Below are 18756 nucleotides of genomic sequence, written 5' to 3'. Positions count from 1 at the left end.
ACAGTTCAGGTCATCAACCCGATTCAACTAAAACCGTTACATATATCAATTCTACTAGAGTCTATTGCAGGCAAATAGCGAAGTTTATTGTGAAACTTCATGAATGTACTAATCAACAGGTTTCTGTGACAATAATACAGTACACTAACCTAACCTAACCTACTATTATGAAAAACATGTGACGTGTTAGAAATGTATCTCAAACTTTCTCAGGACAGATTCTCACACAGCAGTTTGATCTAGTGGTCTCTAATTAGACTCCTCATATTTTCTAAGTCTTAAACCATCTATTCATGTGTTGGGTGTTTCCTGATGTGACTTTTTTAGGTCCCAAAAGTTTCCCATGGGAAGAGTGCAGGCAACATTGATGTGGGGGCAGTGATATCACACAAGACATGAGGGGACAGGACTTTTAAGGGTTTTATGGGGACTTTGGGTTACATGGGTTATGAGAATAATTTTTCGATGACAAGGGTGTAAACGAACAACAACACAATTTATTGTGGGTGGGTGTCATGTTTAATTGAATCAATAAGTTCATAATCATTTGTTGGGGGGACTGGATAAATGACAGGCTTTGCCACTATATCTAGAAACATCGTAGCATTCATTTGTCTGGCAATACAATCCACAACCTGTAAAACAGCTTGAGAAGTAAAAGTTTTATTTAAGGAAAGACTGCCCTCTTCTGACAACAGGAGGTTGGTTGTCTTCTGCTACTACTGTATGTAGACTAGCCTACTACCACTGGGCACACTTGGGTTGAATCAATGTTGTTTCCACGTCCTTTCAATGGAGTTACCTTGAACAAACCTGGAATAGACTTTGAATTGATCAACCCAGTTTCACAGATTATTGTGAAATAGACACAAAGTACATTTTTTCATGTGCAGTACAACATTTCCTATACACTGCATTTCAATCACAGATAAAGACAGTAGGTGACTGAATAAGACTGAAACAAGGGAGGTTCGTAGGGAGTATGGGTGGGTGTACAATGCGAACGTCTAGCAACCCAAAGGTTGTGTGTTTGAATCTCATCACGGATAACTAGTATTTTCGCTAATCAGCTACTTTGCAACTACTTAGCATGTTAGCTAACCCTTCCCCGATAACATAACTCCTAAACCTAACCATTTAACTTCTTAGCTAGTGTCACGTCCTGGCCAGTATAAAGGTTAATTGGTATTGTAGTTTGGTCAGGACGTGGCAGAGGGTATTTGTTTTATGTGGTTCTGGGTGTTGTATGAGTTAGGAGGGCATTTGATTTAGTATTCCGGGGTTTTGGGCACTGGGTGAGTTTCATGAATTCTATGTTGAGTCTAGTGTGTCTGTTTCTATGTTTGGATTCATTGGGGTTGGGACTCTCAATTGAAGGCAGGTGTTGTCTATTTGCCTTTGATTGAGAGTCCCATATATGTGGGTGTGTTTGTCTTTTGTGGGAGATTGTTCTGTGTTTAGCCTTGTGCCTTACCAGACTGTTGGTTGTTCGTTCATTTTCTTGTTTGGTTATTTTGGTATTCATTTTGATAGTTAATAAAAGTCAAAATGAGCATACACATACCTGCTGCGTTTTGGTCCTCCTTCACCGACGACAACCGTGACAGCTAGCATGTTAACTAGCCCTAACCTTAACCCCTAAACCTAACCCTAAACTTTACCCCAAACCTTAACCCCTAGCCTAGCTAACGTTAGTAACCTAGCTAGCCTTGCTAACGTTAGCCACAACAAATTGGAATTTGTGTAATGTACCAAAATGAGTTATGAAGAAATAAAATCATGTAATACACACAACATGCGTAATGATGAAAATCGTGTAATATACATGAAAAAGTGGACTTTTTCGGAGGAGTGTCAAAAATGTGTGTCTATTTCACAATAAACTGTCATAGTGTGTTGCAATTTATGTCTGTGCCCATTGGGTAGTAACAGCTGTAGGATTTTAATTTGAGCCGGTGTTACAAGGGCACGGAGCTCAGGTTGATCAATGCAGCAGTTTGTCCTTCAGTTGGTTTTGTTGTTAGGAGTGGAAAACCATGTCCTTTATGAGAGCTACACAGAGAGGAAAAATAGACATTGTCTGTAACAAGAGTGTGTGTGCACGCGTGCGTGTACAATTTATTGCATAAACAAACTGCTGAAGCCTTTTTAAACCTCAAATACACTACACGTTTTAAATGTACTGCATTGCAGGAAGGTTCTCCTTCATCAGGTGTACAATGCGAACATCTAGCAACCCAAAGGCTGTCATGTATACTTCCTCTCCGGTCTCTAGGTCATCAGGCTGCTGATTATCCTCCCTCTCCGGCCTCTAGGTCATCAGGCTGCTGATTATCCTCCCTCTCCGGCCTCTAGGTCATCAGGCTGCTGATTATCCTTCCTCTCCGGCCTCTAGGTCATCAGGCTGCTGATTATCCCGCAGACCTGTCACCATCGTCTCGCGCACCTGCGCCTCATGACACTCCAACACCTCCTTGATTATCTTCCCTATATCTGCCACTCCCCTTGGTTCTTTCCTCAGGTGTTATTGACTCTGTTTTCATGTCGGTGCGTTGTTTGTGTTTCAAGTTTCGTGTTTATTGTTTCTTTTATTTATTAAAACACTCCCTGAACTTGCTTCCCGACTCTCAGCGCACTCGTTACACATCTGTACTTGACTTTAGCAGTTGGAGAACACTTGACAGGGAAGTCAATACTAATTCCCCCAATATACATGTACCAACTGAAAAAATAAGTTGGTATTTACATTATCTCCATAGCTAACTTGCTCAGATTGGCTATTTGGAAGAAGCATTTTCTTTACGTGAATCTGTCGGTGAGTTTGTTCATTGAGGCTCAGAGTAATATAGTTACATACATACAGAATACAATATAATAGGATCGCTATGCACAGACTAATCCATGACTATAACATTAGGCTCGCAATACAGACTTGTACTGTATATGCAGGATTACTTGGGTATTCATTAATGAATGCAATGTAGAACTTGTTCAGACATTGACAAGTAAGCCCTCCTCTGCCGAAATATAAACTTGTTCTGAACAATATTTTCCTTTCTATGCTTGACACACTTGTGTTCCAAGGTTTTGCTATTCTGTAGTTTTCCACAGGCCAAGACTAATATAACAAAATAATGATTTGTTTGGAGGAAATTCACTGTGGGCCAGGAAAATGTATCGGTGTTACAAGGGCACGGCGCTCAGGTTGATCAATGCAGCAGTTTGTCCTTCAGTTGGTTTTGTTGTTAGGAGTGGAAAACCATGTCCTTTATGAGAGCTACACAGAGAGGAAAAATAGACATTCTCTTTAACAAGAATGTGTGTGTGTGTGCTTGCATGCACACGTGCGTGTACAATTTACTGCATAAACAATAATATGATATTTTGTACTGTATATGTGTGATATTGAATCGGCAATGTCACAAAAGGTTATCTTTTTGGTCCTTGACTTGGCGTGCCAATATACAGTACAATCTCCATCAGTGCCTTTGTAACACCTGTTTCTTTCAGTGCAGTACGCTTTTCGCTTGTAGTGTATCTCTAGACGTCCTGTGTTCAGATGAGACTTCCTGTGTGACTGATGCATTCTTGTTCTGCCTTGAGCATTGGTCATCGTTTGTGATTGCGAAATATCAAACTGTCGGGGCGACAAAACAAACCCAGGCAAGACATAATGTTTTAAAAAAAACAACAGGCAAGACATCACAACATGCTCTATCTGAGAGTTCTTTAGTGGCTGCTGGGCCAGCCACCCTTCGATCCAGCCTGGTCTCATAGACTAGACATAACATAGTAAATGTAAATCTGACACACTCAAATTAGTATGCTATGTTACGTTTACATAATACAGAAGGTTACTTAAGGCAAAAATGAAAAGAGAGCGGTTGGTTGGTATGGATGGATGGGTGGGTGAATAATGCAAATGTATAGCAACCCAAAGGTTGTGTGTTCAAATCTCATCAGGGACAACTTTAGCTAATTAGCAACTTTTCAACTACGTACTACTTTGCAACTACTTACCATGTTAGCTAAGCCTTCCCCTAACCTTAATCCTTCCCCTAACTCTAACCCTAACATTAACCATTTAACCTAACTCCTAAACTTAACCTTAACACCTAGCCTAGCTAACGTTAGCCACAACAAATTAGAATTCGGAACATATCATACATTTTGCAAATTCATTAACATATTGTACATTTTGCTAATTCGTAACATATCATACGAATTGTAACATAGTAACATATCATACGAAATGGATGATGACATCCACAAATTAATACATACCATACAAAACGTAACATATTATACTAAATTAAGTGTCTCGGATTTACATTCAGAATAATATGAAATGCTTTGAGACCAGGCAGCCAGCATCAGTCAGCATCTGACAGCTGGTGTTCTCATTTGATTGTAGCCTACAACTAGCATGAACTGTAGGTTACTTTACTGTATAAAAATGTACAAGTAGAGTCAGCTATGAATGCAGTAAAATGGAATTCTCACCTACATATAATTTACAAAGTTCAACATTATAGGCCGTCTAATGCGGTGCAACGGTAGAGCCCCGTTTGATCTCTTGCAGTGCAAACATTCCAGGAAAAATAGACCCTTAGCAACTATAGGGTTGAATAAATTCGCCATCAAAAGGTTGCAATAGTAAACTCCACATCCAAGAGGAAAACAATTAGCCAGCTAGAAACTCCAGCAAAGTTTGCTAGCTAGCTTGCTTCACTCACCAGTAGACAGAGCTGGCTTTTGTGATTATTATCCATAGTTAGCATGTTGCTGGCACTGGTGGTGCTGAGAATTAAGAAATATGGTCAAACTAGCAAGTACTGCATTAGAAAAATATTCTCAATCGTTTGCTGAATGAAAATCGCCCACAATTCCAGTTTTCATTCATAGCTCACTCTAGCAACATCAAAGCAACCCTCTAATGACAGACCCAGCAGTGTTTTCAAATCAGATGGACTGACAGCCAGGAGCCAATACGACATGCATTTGTCAGCTAAATTACACATTTATTCTGTATCACTCAACTCTCATTTATGTGTCTCGTTTGTATTGAGAGGGATATAGCTAGATACACTACATGTCCAGAAGTATGTGGACACCCATTCAAATGAGTGGATTTGGCTATTTCAGCCACACCCATTGCTGATATGTGTATAAAATCGAGCACACAGCATGGCACCATCAACATGGCTCCATCATACTTTCAACATGGCACCATCATAGGATGCCACCTTTCCAACTAGTCACTTTGTCAAATTTCTGCCCTGCTAGAGCTTACCTGGTCAACTATAAGTGCTGTTATTGTGAAGTGGAAATGTCTAAGAGCAACAACTGCTCAGCCACACAAGCTCACAGAATGGGACTGCCGAGTACTGAAGCGCGTAACACGTCTGTCAGCGGTTGCAACACTCACTACCAAGTTCCAAACTGCGTCTGGAAGCATCATCAGCACAAAAACTGTTGGTCGGGAGCTTCATGAAATGTGTTTCTATGGCCGAGTAGCCGCACACAAGCCTAAGATCACAATGCGAAATGCCAAGCACACAAACCTAAGATCACCATGCACAATGCCAAGCGTCGGCTGGAGTGGTGTAAAGCTTGCCGCCATTGGACTCTAGAGCAGTGGAAATGCGTTCTCTGGAGTGATGAATCATGCTTCACCATCTGGCAGTCAGACAGACAAATCAGGGTTTGGCGGATGCCAGGAGAACGCTACCTGCCCCAATGCATAGTACCAACTGTAAAGTTTGGTGGAGGATGAATAATGGTCTGGGGTTGTTTTTCGTGGTTCGGGCTAGGCCCCTTAGTTCCAATGAAGAGACATTTTAGCACTACAGTATACAATGACATTGTACACAATTCTGTGCTTCCAACTTTGTGGCAACAGTTTGGGGAAGGCTCTTTCATTACAATGCCCCTATGCATAAAAGTGAGGTCCATACAGAAATGGTTTGTCAAGATCGGTGTGGAAGAACTTGTCTGGCTTGCACAGAGCCCTGACCTCAACCCAACTGAACACCTTTGGGATGAATTGGAACGCCGACTGCAAGCCAGGCCTAATCGCCCAACATCAGTGTCCGACCTCACTAATGCTCTTGTGGCTGAATGGAAGCAAGTCCCCGCAGCAATGTTTCAACATCTAGTGGAAAGCCTTTTTATTTTTATTTATTTCACCTTTATTTAACCACGTAGGCCAGTTGAGAACAAGTTCTCATTTACAACTGCGACCTGGCCAAGATAAAGCAAAGCAGTGCGACAAAAACAACACAGACTTACACATGGGATAAACAATCGTACAGTCAATAACACAATAGAAAAATCTGCATACAGTGTGTGCAAATGAAGTAAGGAGGTAAGGCAATAAATAGGCCAATAGTGGCGAAGTAATTACAATTTAGCAATTTACACTGGAGTGATATATATGCAGATGTGCAGGTAGAAATACCGGTGTACAAAAGAGCAGAAAAACAAAAAGCAAATATAGGGATGAGGTAGGTATTTGGTTGGATGGGCTATTTACAGATGGGCTGTGTATAGCTGCAGCAATCGGTAAGCTGCTCTGACAGCTGATGCTTACAGTTAGTGAGGGAAATATAAGTCTCCCAACTTCAGTGATTTTTGCAATTCGTTCCAGTCATTGGCAGCAGAGAACTGGAAGGAAAGGCGGCCAAAGTAGGTGTTGGCTTTGGGGATGACCAGTGAATATACCTGCTGGAGTGAGTGCTACGGATGGGTGTTGCTATGGTGACCAGTGAGCTGAGATAAGGTGGAGCTTTACCTCCCAAAGGAGTGGAGGCTGTTATTGCAGCAAAGGGGGGAGCAAATCCATATTAATGCCCATGATTTTGGAATAAGACGTTCGACAAGCAGGTGTCCACATACTTTTGGTCATGTAGTATAAGTACTGTTGATGTGTTGCTGTACTCTTGGAACGATCAGAGGGACAGATAGAATGTGCATGAGATAAATGATCAATAAGCGTAATTACCTTGAGAAATCCCACCTGCAATTTCTAAACAAAGCTGTTTTTCTTTTTCTTTAATTGAACCTTTATTTAACCTTTATTTAACTAGACAAGTCAGTTAAAGAACAAATTCTTATTTACAATGACAGCCTACCAAAATGTAAAATGCCTCCTACGGGGACGGGGGCTGGGATTACAAATAAAAATATAGGACAAGATACCACAACACTACATAAAGACTGTACTTATAACTTGTAAAACCTTCATTTGAATAATTTTGAAGTGATCCAAATGGCAAATTCCTCTTTCATCTATACATTTTGAGATACGTAAAACCAGAAAAAAGTTATATTTTATTTGGGAGTCTGGCTTTAAGGCTTGTTACTGTACATAACCTGGCTGAGACACTGGATGCATCCCAAATGGCACCCTATTCCCCGGCAAAGTGCACTACTTTTGACCAGATCCTTATAGGCCCTGGTCAAAAGTAGTGCACTATATAGGGAATAGGGTGCCATTTGATAAGCAGCCTCTCACACTGAGCCTGGAGCCGAAGTTTCAAAATACTTTGTTGAACTGGATGTCTGACACAGAGCTCTGTGTTTTGCTTTAGAAATGTGTGAATGACTCATACTAGAAAACGTTGGCATATCAAGACTTGCTGTTAAACATAACATTAATTAGTCTTGACAGTCAACTTATTTTTCTGCTGACGATGGAATTTAGGTCTAAAACACTATTTCTCCCTCTCCCTCTCTGTCAGCATGTTTGGATGAGTGTGCATAACCTGGGTAATCAATGTTACGTCCCAAATGGCACCCTATTCTCTACATAGTGCACTACTTTTGACCACTATACAGAGAATAGGGTGCCATTTGGGGATGAAAAAAATGCCTCTCAGAGGGTGGTCTGGGTCTGGCACCAAGGTGGAGGACAACTGGACTATAAGAGGAACATCCATGTAGATATGACCTTCCTTCATTTTCCAAATTAACCTGAGGTTTGGCGCCAATCTGTATTTTTCATTCTACATGCTGTCAGATCCAGTTTCATTATGTTGTACCACCTACTTGTCAGTCGTCTCTTTCCTTCATTTAATCTTTAACCTCTAACTACTGTGTTTCCTGTTAAAAGGTCTTTCCATTTCTACTCCATAAAACTCATGCACGCGAACACGCACACTCACACTCACCTATTAGGCCAATCCTTTAGGATCAGGATTACTGTAAAAGAGAATTATACCATGGCAACTAACTGCCAAGATTTACAATACATTGTGGCCAGGTCCAGTGGCTCTGCTGTATGTAGATGAAGATAGAGGAGGTGGAAGTCGGAACAATGATGTATTATACATGTAGCACAGGAAACGGTTCTACTGGAGAGTCGAAGCACAAATAATTACATAGGCTACTGTTTTTTTTTGTAGCATGAAAAGCACAGGTCCTGCAAAAGTCCATTTCCTACCAATGTCTAGTAGAAGAGTATTGATCTCTAAAGAATAGCATTAAACTGAAAGAAAATACGATTGTGAAAAGTGAAATAGTGAAAAACACTATTCAGGTTATTTTAGCTGCACTGATTATATGCAAGACTAAGGGCATGACCTATAAAGTAACAAAAAAAAGCATATTAATGCCATGCCTCCTATTGCCAAAACATTAACACATATATATCCCACCTAGCCACAGTCCAGTAGGCCTACATGAGTAAAAAAGTATAAAACAATCTATACTGAACAAAAATACACTATATATACAAAAGTATGTGGACACCCCTTCAAATTAGTGGATTCGGCTATTTCAGCCACACCCGTTGTTGACCGGTGTATAAAATCGAGCACACAGCCATGCAATCTCCATAGACAAACATTGGCATTAGAATGGCCTTACTGAAGAGCTCAGTGACTTTCAACGTGGCACCGTCATAGGATGCCACCTTTCCAAAAGTCAGTTTGTCAAATTTCTGCCTTGCTAGAGCTGCCGTCTAGGAGCAAAAACGGCTCAGCTGCGAAGTGATAGGCCACACAAGCTCACAGAACGGGACTGGCAAGTGCTGAAGCGTATAGCGCTTAAAGAAACGTCTGTCTTCGGTTGCAATGCTCACTACCGAGTTCCAAACTGCCTCTGGAAGCAACGTCAGCACAAAAACTGTTGGTCGGAAGCTTCATGAAATGGGTTTCCATGGCCGAGCAATCGCACTTCACCATCTGGCAGTCCAACAGACGAATCAGGGTTTGGTGGATGCAAGGAGAACGCTACCTGCCCCAATGCATAGTAACAACTGTAAAGTTTGGTGGAGGAGGAATAATGGTCTGAGGCTGTTTTTCATGTTTCGGTCTAGGCCACTTAGTTCCAGTGAAGGGAAATCTTAATGCTACAGCATACAATTACATTCTAGATGATTCTGTGCTTCAAACTTTGTGGCAACAGTTTGGGGAAGGCCCTATCCTGTTTCAGCATGACAATGCCCTTGTGCACCAAGCGAGGTCCACAAAGAAACGGTTTGTCAAGATCAGTGTGGATGAACTTGACTGTCCTGCACAGAGCCCTGACCTTAACCCCATTGAATACCTTTGGGATGAATTGGAATGCCGACTGCAAGCCAGGCCTAATCGCCCAACATCAGTGCCCGACCTCACTAATGCTCTTGTGGCAGAATGGAAGCAAGTCCCTGCAGCAATGTTCCAACATCTAGTGGAAAGCCTTCCCAGAAGAGTGGAGGCTGTTATAGCAGCAAAGGGGGTAGCAACTCCATATTAATGCCCATGATTTTGGAATAAGATGTTCGACGAGCAGGTATACACATTATTTTGGTCATGTAGTGTACAAACACAACATGCAACAATTTCTACGATTTTACTGAGTCACAGTTCTTATAAGGCAATCAGTCAATTTAAATAACTGAATTAAGCCCTAATCTATGGATTTCACATCTATTTGCCTTATGCAGTGCGATACATCTCCATGGCATAGAGTTGATCAGGCTGTTGATTGTGGCCTGTGGAATGTTGTCCCACTCCTCTTCAATGGCTGTGTGAAGTTTCTGGATATTAGCGGGAACTGGAACACACTGTCGAACATGTCGATGCAGAGCATCCCAAACATGCTCAATGGGTGACATGTCTGGTAAATATGCAGGTCAGGACATTTTCAGCATTCAGGAACTGTGTACAGATCCTTGTGACATGGGGCTGTGCATTATCATGCTGAAACATGAGGTGATGGCGGCGGATGAATGGCACGACAATGGGCCTCTGGCTTTCGTCATGGTATCTCTGTGCATTCAAATTGCCATCGATAATATACAATTGTGTTCATTGTCAGCAGCTTATGTCTGCCCATATCATAACCCCACCACCACCATGGGGCACTCTGTTCACAATGCTGACATCAGCAAACCGCTCGCCCACACGACGGCAGACATGTTGTCTGACATCTGCCCGGTACAGTTGAAACCAGTATTCATCCGTTAAGAACACACTTCTCCAACAGGCCAGTTGCCATTGAAGGTGAGCATTTGCCCACTGAAGTCGGTTATGATGCCAAACTGCAGTCAGGTCAAGACCCTAGTGAGGACGATGACCATACAGATGAGCTTCCCTGAGACGGTTTCTGACAGTTTGTGCAGAAATTCTTTGGTTGTCCAAACCCACAGTTTCATCAGCTGTCCGGGTGGCTGGTCTCAGAAGATCCTTGATGTGGAGGTCCTGGGCTGTCATGGTTACACGTGGTCTTCAGTTGTGAGGCCTGTTGGACGTACTGCCAAATTCTCTAAAACTACGTTGATGGCAGCTTACAGTTGAGAAATGAACATCAAATTCGCTGGCAACAGCTCTGGTGGACATTCCTGCAGCCAGCATGCCAATTGCACGCTCCCTCAATACTTGAGACATCTGTGGCATTGTGTTGTGTGACAAAACTGCACATTTTAGAGTGGCCTTTTATCCCCCAGCACAAGGTGCACCTGTGTAATGATCATGCTGTTTAATCACCTTCTTGATATGCCACACCTGTCAGGTGGATGGATTATCTTGGCAAAGGAGAAATGCTCACTAACAGGGATGTAAACAAATTTGTGCACAACAATATAGAGAAATAAGCTTTTTGTGCATATGGAACATTTCTGGGATCTTTTATTTCAGCTCATGAAACACTTTACATGTTGCTTTTATATTTTTGTTCAGTGTATGTAAAATCAAATAAGTGATCATCTATTGCACCACACATGCATTAGTAGCATGGTCCCTGGAGCTCAGCTGTGCTTCACATATAGCCTCCATCCATCCCTGCTGTTCTGCTATGGTGCCAGCCCGGAGGAAGAAGGTCCGCTTCCTGTCTTTAGGAGTAATAGTCCATTCGAATGATCCGTCGCCTCCTTCAACAACCTCTACCACTGCCCCAACCAGGTTGATGGGCTTCAGAAGCTTCTGGATGAAGGAGAAGTGATGTTGTTTTAGATGGCAGATATGCTGTGCTTCCCAATTGGCACCCTTATTCCCTATATATTGTGCGTCCCTATCGGCACCCTATTCCCTATACTGGCTGCAGAAAGCCTTTGTTGAACTGAAATTGGTACTTCATGGAAGTAAAACTAAGTATATGTTATTTTCCAAATCACGTAAAAATGTATCTGATGATTTATGCATGCATACTTTGGATGGTGACCTCATTGACCGTGTCACCGCTTATAAATATCTGGGCATCTGGATTGTCGAAAAGCTATCTTTCCAAAAGCATGTTGATGAGTTAGTTAACAAATTAAGAATAAAAATAGTCTTCTTCTATAGGAACAGGTCCTGTCTTTAGTTAAATTACAGAAAACAACTCATTCAGTCAGCGCAGCGTAGCCTAGCGGTTAGAGCGTTGGACTAGTAACCCAAAGGTTGCAAGATCAAATCCCAGAATCTGTCGTTCTGCCCCTGAACAAGGCAGTTAACCCACTGTTCCTAGGCTGTCATTGAAAATAAGAATTTGTTCATAATTTTATCCTGTTGGGGCTAGGGGGCAGTATTGACAATTTTGGAAAAAATATGTGCCCATATTAAACTGCCTCCTACTCAAACTCAGAAGCTAGGATATGCATATTATTAGTAGATTTGGATAGAAAACACTCTGAAGTTTCTAAAACCGTTTGGATGGTGTCTGTGAGTATAACAGAACTCATATGGCAGTCAAAACCCTGAAAGATATCCAAACAGGAAGTGGAAATCTGATGTGTGGAATCACTTTCAAGGCTTTGTCTATGAAACACACTGTAAATTAGGATTCATGTAGCACTTCCTACGGCTTCCACTAGATGTCAACAGTCTTTACAAAGTGGTTTGAGTCTTCTCCGGTAAAAACTGACCGAACGAGAGGCCTGGAAAGTTTGTCATAGGGGGAAGTCCATTTCTACTATGACACGCGTGCCCGTGGGTACTCTCTCGTTCCGAAACGTTTTGTAAGACAATGCAATCGTCCGCCTTGAATATTATTGAAGTTCTGATAGAAAAAGGCCCTAAAGATTTATGCTATATAACGTTTGACATGTTTGAACGAACGTAAATACTATTTTTTTGCATTTTCGTGACGACAAGTCCCGCGCACTTCGTACATTTTGAGTAGCCTTCTGTACGCGCTAACAAGAAGGAGCTATATGGACATAAATTATGAACTTTTTCGAACAAAACTACATTTGTTGTGGACCTGGGATTCCTGGAAGTGCCTTCTGATGAAGATAATCAAAGGTAAGTGAATTTGATATTTAGATGGTTCCAAGATGGCGCTAACCTATATCGCCTAGCCTATTTTTCTGAGCATAGTACCTAGTTTATTGCAAAGTGTGATTTCCCAGTAAAGTTATTTTGAACATTTTACCAATGTTTTTCGAATAGTAATTTTGTAAATTGTAGCGCTGATTCACCGGCAGTTTGGAGGCTAAATATTTTCTGAACATCACCGCCATTGTAAAATGCTGTTTTTGGATATAAATATGAACTTCATAGAACAGAAAATGCATGTATTGTCTAACATAATGTCTTAGGAGTGTCATCTGATGAAGATTGTCAAAGGTTAGTGCATAATTTTAGCTGGTTTTCTGCTTTTGGTGACGCCTGTCTTTGCATTGAAAATAGCTGTGTGTAATGTTTTGTCAATGTACTGTCCTAACATAATCTAACTTTATGCTTTTGCCGTAAAGCCTTTTTGAAATCGGACAACGTGGTTAGATTAAGGAGATGTTTATCTTTCAAAGGGTGTAAAATAGTTGATTGTTTGAGAAATTTAAATTATTAGATTTTTGCTGTTTTGAATTTCGCGCCATGTATCTTGTCAAGCAATCCCGTTACCGGGATCCGAATGGGAAGGGGTGGCCCCAACAGGTTTTAACTGACTTGCCTAGTTAAATAAAGGTGAAAATTCATTCTGGTTATTGACTATGGCAATATTGTTTATATGAATGCAGCCGCCACTGTATTGGATGCAGTTTATCATAGTGCATTGCGCTTTATTACGGGGGATAAGTTCTCTACACATCATTTCATATTGTATCAGAAAGTAGGCTGGCCCTCCTTGAAGTCTCATAGATCGATGCATTGTACTCGTTTAGCCAACAAAGCCCTCTTGCATAAACTTCTGCCATACCATACCTCATTGTTAACCTTCAGACATATAAGTTACCAGACCTGGACTCATGACTAACCCTGGAGACCCCTTCAATCACCACTGAGTAGGTACATCTGCTTTTTGTTTTTTTGGCCTCTCATGTTGAATGATCTCCAAAAGTCCTTAAAGTTGATGGAGTTGGTGCCTCTCGGGTAATTCAGGCGGATGTTAGAGGGCCTTTTTACTGAACAATGTGTATGATTGTGTTTTGCTTTTCATGTTTTGTTTGTTTTTCATGTATTGTGTAATTGATGTGTATATAGATATGTATAGTGTAATTGATGTGTATATACATATGTATAGTGTAATTGATGTATATATATGTGTGTATAGTGTAATTGATGTGTATATAGATATGTAGTGTAATTGATGTGTATATAGATATGTATAGTGTAATTGATGTGTATATAGATATGTAGTGTAATTGATGTGTATATAGATATGTATAGTGTAATTGATGTGTATATAGATATGTAGTGTAATTGATGTGTATATACATATGTATAGTGTAATTGATGTATATATATGTGTGTATAGTGTAATTGATGTGTATATAGATATGTAGTGTAATTGATGTGTATATAGATATGTATAGTGTAATTGATGTGTATATAGATATGTAGTGTAATTGATGTGTATATAGATATGTATAGTGTAATTGATGTGTATATAGATATGTAGTGTAATTGATGTGTATATACATATGTATAGTGTAATTGATGTATATATATGTGTGTATAGTGTAATTGATGTGTATATAGATATGTAGTGTAATTGATGTGTATATAGATATGTATAGTGTAATTGATGTGTATATTGATATGTAGTGTAATTGATGTATATATATACTACCAGTCAACTTTTTTTTTTACTATTTTCTACATTGTAGAATAATGAACTATGAAATAACACATATGGAATCATGTAGTAACAAAAAAGTGTTTAACAAATCAAAATCTATTTTATATTTGAGATTCTTCAAGTAGCCATCCTTTGCCTTGATGACAGCTTTACACACTCTTGGCATTCTCTCAACCAGCTTCACCTGAAATGCTTTTCCAGGTGTCTTGAAGGAGTTCCCACTCTGCAGTCCGACTCATCCCAAACGGGGGATTGTGGTCGGGGGATTGTGGAGGCCAGGTCATCTGTTGCAGCACTCCATCACTATCCTTCTTTGTAAAATAGCCCATACACAGCCTGGAGGTGTGTTGGGTCATTGTCCTGTTGAAAAACAAATGATAGTCCCACTAAACCCAAACCAGATGGGATGGCGTATCGCTGCAGAATGCTGTGGTAGCCATGCTGGTTAAGTGTGCCTTGAATTCTAAATAAATCACAGTGTCATAAATAAAGCAAAGCACCACATCACCATAACACCTCCTCCTCCATGCTTTACAGTGGGAAATACACATGCAGAGATCATCCGTTCACCCACACCGCGTCTCACAAAGACACAGCGATTGGAACCAAAAATGTCAAATTTGGACTCCAGACCAAAGGACAAACTTCCACCGGTCTAATGTCCATTGCTCGTGTTTCTTGGTCGAAGCAAGTCTCTTCTTCTTATTGATGTCCTTTAATAGTGGTTTCTTTGCAGCAATTCGACCATGAAGGCCTGAGATGATTGTGGACTAGAGGAAAAAGAGGGCCGAGCATGCCCCCATTCTCATCGACGGGGCTGCAGTGGAGCAGGTTGAGAGCTTCAAGTTCCTTGGTGTCCACATCACCAACAAACGAACATGGTCCAAGTACACAATGACAGTCGTGAAGAGGGCACAACAAAACCTATTCCCCCTCAGGAGACTGAAAAGGTTTGGCATGGGTCCTCAGATCCTCAAAAGGTTCTACAGCTGCACCATCGAGAGCATCCTGACTGGTTGCATCACTGCCTGGTATGGCAACTGCTCGGCCTCCGACCGCAAGGCACTACAGAGGGTAGTGCGAACAGCCCAGTGCATCACTGGGGCCAAGCTTCCTGCCATACAGGACCTCTATACCAGGCGGTGTCAGAGGAAGCCCCTAAAAATTGTCAAAGACTCCAGCCACCCTAGTCATAGACTGTTCTCTCTGCTACCACACGGCAAGCGGTACCGGAGCTCCAGGTCTAGGCCCAAGAGGCTTCTAAACAGCTTCTACCCCCAAGCCATAAGACTCCTGAACATCTAGTCAAATGGCTACCCAGGCTATTTGCATTGCCCCACTCCCCCCCACACCACTGCCACTCTCTGTTGTCATCTATGCATAATCACTTTAATTAACTCTACCTACATGTACATACTACCTCAACTAACCGGTGCCCCCGCACATTAACTCTGTACCGGCACCCCCCTGTATATATTGTTATTTTTTACTGCTGCACTTTAATTACTTGTTACTTTTATCTCTTATTATTATCCAGATTTTTTGAAGCTGCACTGTTGGTTAGGGGCTTGTAAGTAAGCATTTCACTGTAAGGTTGTATACCTGTTGTAATCAGAGTTCAAAGTTCTTGAAATTTTCCGTATTGACTGGCCTTCATGTCTTAAAGTAATAATGGACTGTCATTTATCTTTGCTTATTTGAGCTGTTCTTGCCATAATATGGATTTGGTCTTTTACCAAATAGGGCTATCTTCTGTATACCTGTCACGTTCGTCGTACAGATGGGACCAAGGCACAGCGGGAATGTGAATACTCATCCTCTTTATTAAGATGAAAATCAAAACAAACACGAAACAACGATGAGAAAACAGTCCTGTGAGACATACAGCTACACATGGAACAACTACCCACAAAAACCCATGAAAAAACACCCTTACTAAATAGGACCTTCAATTAGAGGCAACGAGCAACAGCTGCCTCCAATTGAAGGTCAAACCAATAAACTAAAGATAGAAATAGATAAACTAGACACAGGCATAGAAAAAGACTAACATAGAACATTGCCCAACAAACCCCGAAACACATTAAACAAACCCCCCCTGCCACGTCCTGACCAAACTACAATAACAAATAACCTCTTTACTGGTCAGGACGTGACAATACCCTCCTACCTTGTCACAACACAACTGACTGGCTCAAATGCATTAAGAAGGAAAGAAAGGCACACCTGTTAATTGAAATGCATTCCAGGAGACTATCTCATGAAACTGGTTGAGAGAATGCCAAGAATGTGCAAAGCTGTCATCAAGGCAAAAGGTGGCTATTTGAAGAATCTCAAATATAAAATATATTTTGATTTGTTTAACACTTTTTTGGTTACCACATGATTCTATGTGTGTAATTTCATAGTTTTGATGTCTTCACTATTATTCTACAATGTAGAAAATAGTAAAAATAAAGAAAAACCCTTGAATGAGTAGGTGTTCTAAAACTTTGGACCGGTATGTAGCTATGTATAGTGTAATTGATGTGTATATAAATATGTATAGTGTAATGTATGTGTATCGTATAATTGATGTTAATATAGATATGTATTGTGTAATTGATGTGTTCATGCAGGGCTCAACTGCAAAAAAGACCATGGTCTCAGCATGATTCCCTGGCTAAATAAAGGTTAAATAAAAATGTAATAAAAATATAGTGTACATCTTATGGGTCCTGGTCAAAAGTAGTACACTACAAAGGGAATAGGGTGCAATTTGAAACATATATATGACCTAGGCATAGTTTGCTGCCTTGTAATAAAATCCCAACGTAAATGCAATATAGCCTACTGCCTCGACATTTCAAGCATACATGTAGTCTAAATAACAATAGCCTACTTTTTATTGATTTTCTATTCCTTTAACAGTGTTCAAAACACCTAGTTAAGTGAGACCTTGCCACCTTGCTACGGTAGACGTCAGTAAACGGCCCGCTGCTATGGTAACAGGACAACACTGTAGGGGAACATGTTGCACTGACACCGCTGAAAGTTACAATGTAACGCTTGGTCGCATAGCTATATTATTTGCTGCTTTGTCATAAACATAGGGGCAAAAATGCTGTCTCCTAAATAATAATTTAGTCCTAGCTTGCGTGACAAGTTCCCTAGAAAACTAACTGTTGTCTTCTTACCTCTTCATTTTCACCATACAACAGTAGAGTTTCCTTCAACTGAAACCATGCGCGTTTCCACCGGTGCGTAAAATGAGTGCGCTTGGATAACCATCCTTTTTTGTCCTCTTTTATCTCACCGGGGTTTTCATCTGCGCCGTTAGAGGTCGCAGATACTACAGCCATCATAGAGCTTTGAGAATAACGGGATAAATAGCTGAGAAATTAGCCTATAATTCAAGAGCGTCACACACCCAAAGCCTAATGGGTAATGTCGTTCTTCTTGTCCAGCCGCACCATCAACTGATGGCGCGCAGAACAAAGACTAGAACTTCCAGTCCCAGAAAGCCCTGTGCTGTGTTGTTTCCGAATGAGTGGGGACGGGAGGGTTAATGCCGCGTTTTTACACAAGTCGGAAGTAGTAAACACGGACATTTACGACTTGGCGATATACACGTTCCGCGTTCAACCAGTTAGGTTCAACCGCGTTCAACCATTTCAGAGTGTCCTAGTTCCGACTAGTACATGAACGCGGCATATTACAGTGCGGTAATAGGATACTGATGAACTGGTTGCTATCTGGCTACATGAAGAAAGTTTGGAAAGGAAAGTAGTATAGTTGGCAAAATATTCAGGCTTTGCACTCATGCCAAAATAGGGAGTTTGGAGCCAAATCTAAACACTCACACCCGACCATCGTGATATCACAGTTCAAGCGTTCGAACTTCTTGGAAGATAAGAATTAACACACACATTTTTCATCTCCAGAGAGTGAAAACAGTCCTTTTCGAAAAGGTAAATGTATTTCAAAGATTTGATTCCTTATCAATTAGCACGTCTACGGACTTTGTGTGGGCATTTATAAGTGAAATAGATCAAGCATAGGCTATGTACAGTTAATCCTATTACAAGCAATTACATGAACATGTTTTACCTCTCCCAATCAAATGAGAGCACATATCCAGATGTGTCTTGGTTTCAGATGTGTTAGGCAAGTTTAAATTCATTATGCAAAGGAACAACAAGTGATGATGATAATAATACTGTTGTTATATTGTTGTTATTATTGATACCCTTTAAATGGTTATATTAAATGATTGTATACAGTACAAGCTGTTTT

The 18756-nt window shown here is 40.8% G+C and overlaps 1 protein-coding gene and 1 long non-coding RNA gene across 3 annotated transcripts in view; one reads left to right on the top strand and one right to left on the bottom strand.

Annotated features, from left to right (window-relative positions):
* Positions 1–11079: 11079 nt before the first annotated feature.
* LOC115174967 (uncharacterized) lies at positions 11080–18108 on the bottom strand. The gene is made up of 2 exons (XR_003871888.1): positions 17658–18108; positions 11080–11405 (listed from the first exon to the last, which is right to left on the bottom strand). It is a non-coding gene; the product is annotated as an uncharacterized LOC115174967 (long non-coding RNA).
* The window catches only part of LOC115174962 (serine/threonine-protein kinase D3), a 77111-nt gene continuing 76446 nt past the window's right edge, over positions 18092–18756 (top strand). For both annotated transcript variants that reach the window (XM_029734039.1, XM_029734038.1), the window contains exon 1: positions 18092–18431. The gene's annotated coding sequence lies outside the window, so the exon portion shown is untranslated. The remainder of the gene's footprint in view (positions 18432–18756) is intronic.

This window comes from Salmo trutta, chromosome 35 (assembly GCF_901001165.1).
Source record: "Salmo trutta chromosome 35, fSalTru1.1, whole genome shotgun sequence".
Lineage (NCBI taxonomy): Eukaryota > Metazoa > Chordata > Actinopteri > Salmoniformes > Salmonidae > Salmo > Salmo trutta.
The sequence above is the reverse complement of the archived record's forward strand: the minus strand, read 5'-3'. Positions and strand labels throughout refer to the sequence as shown.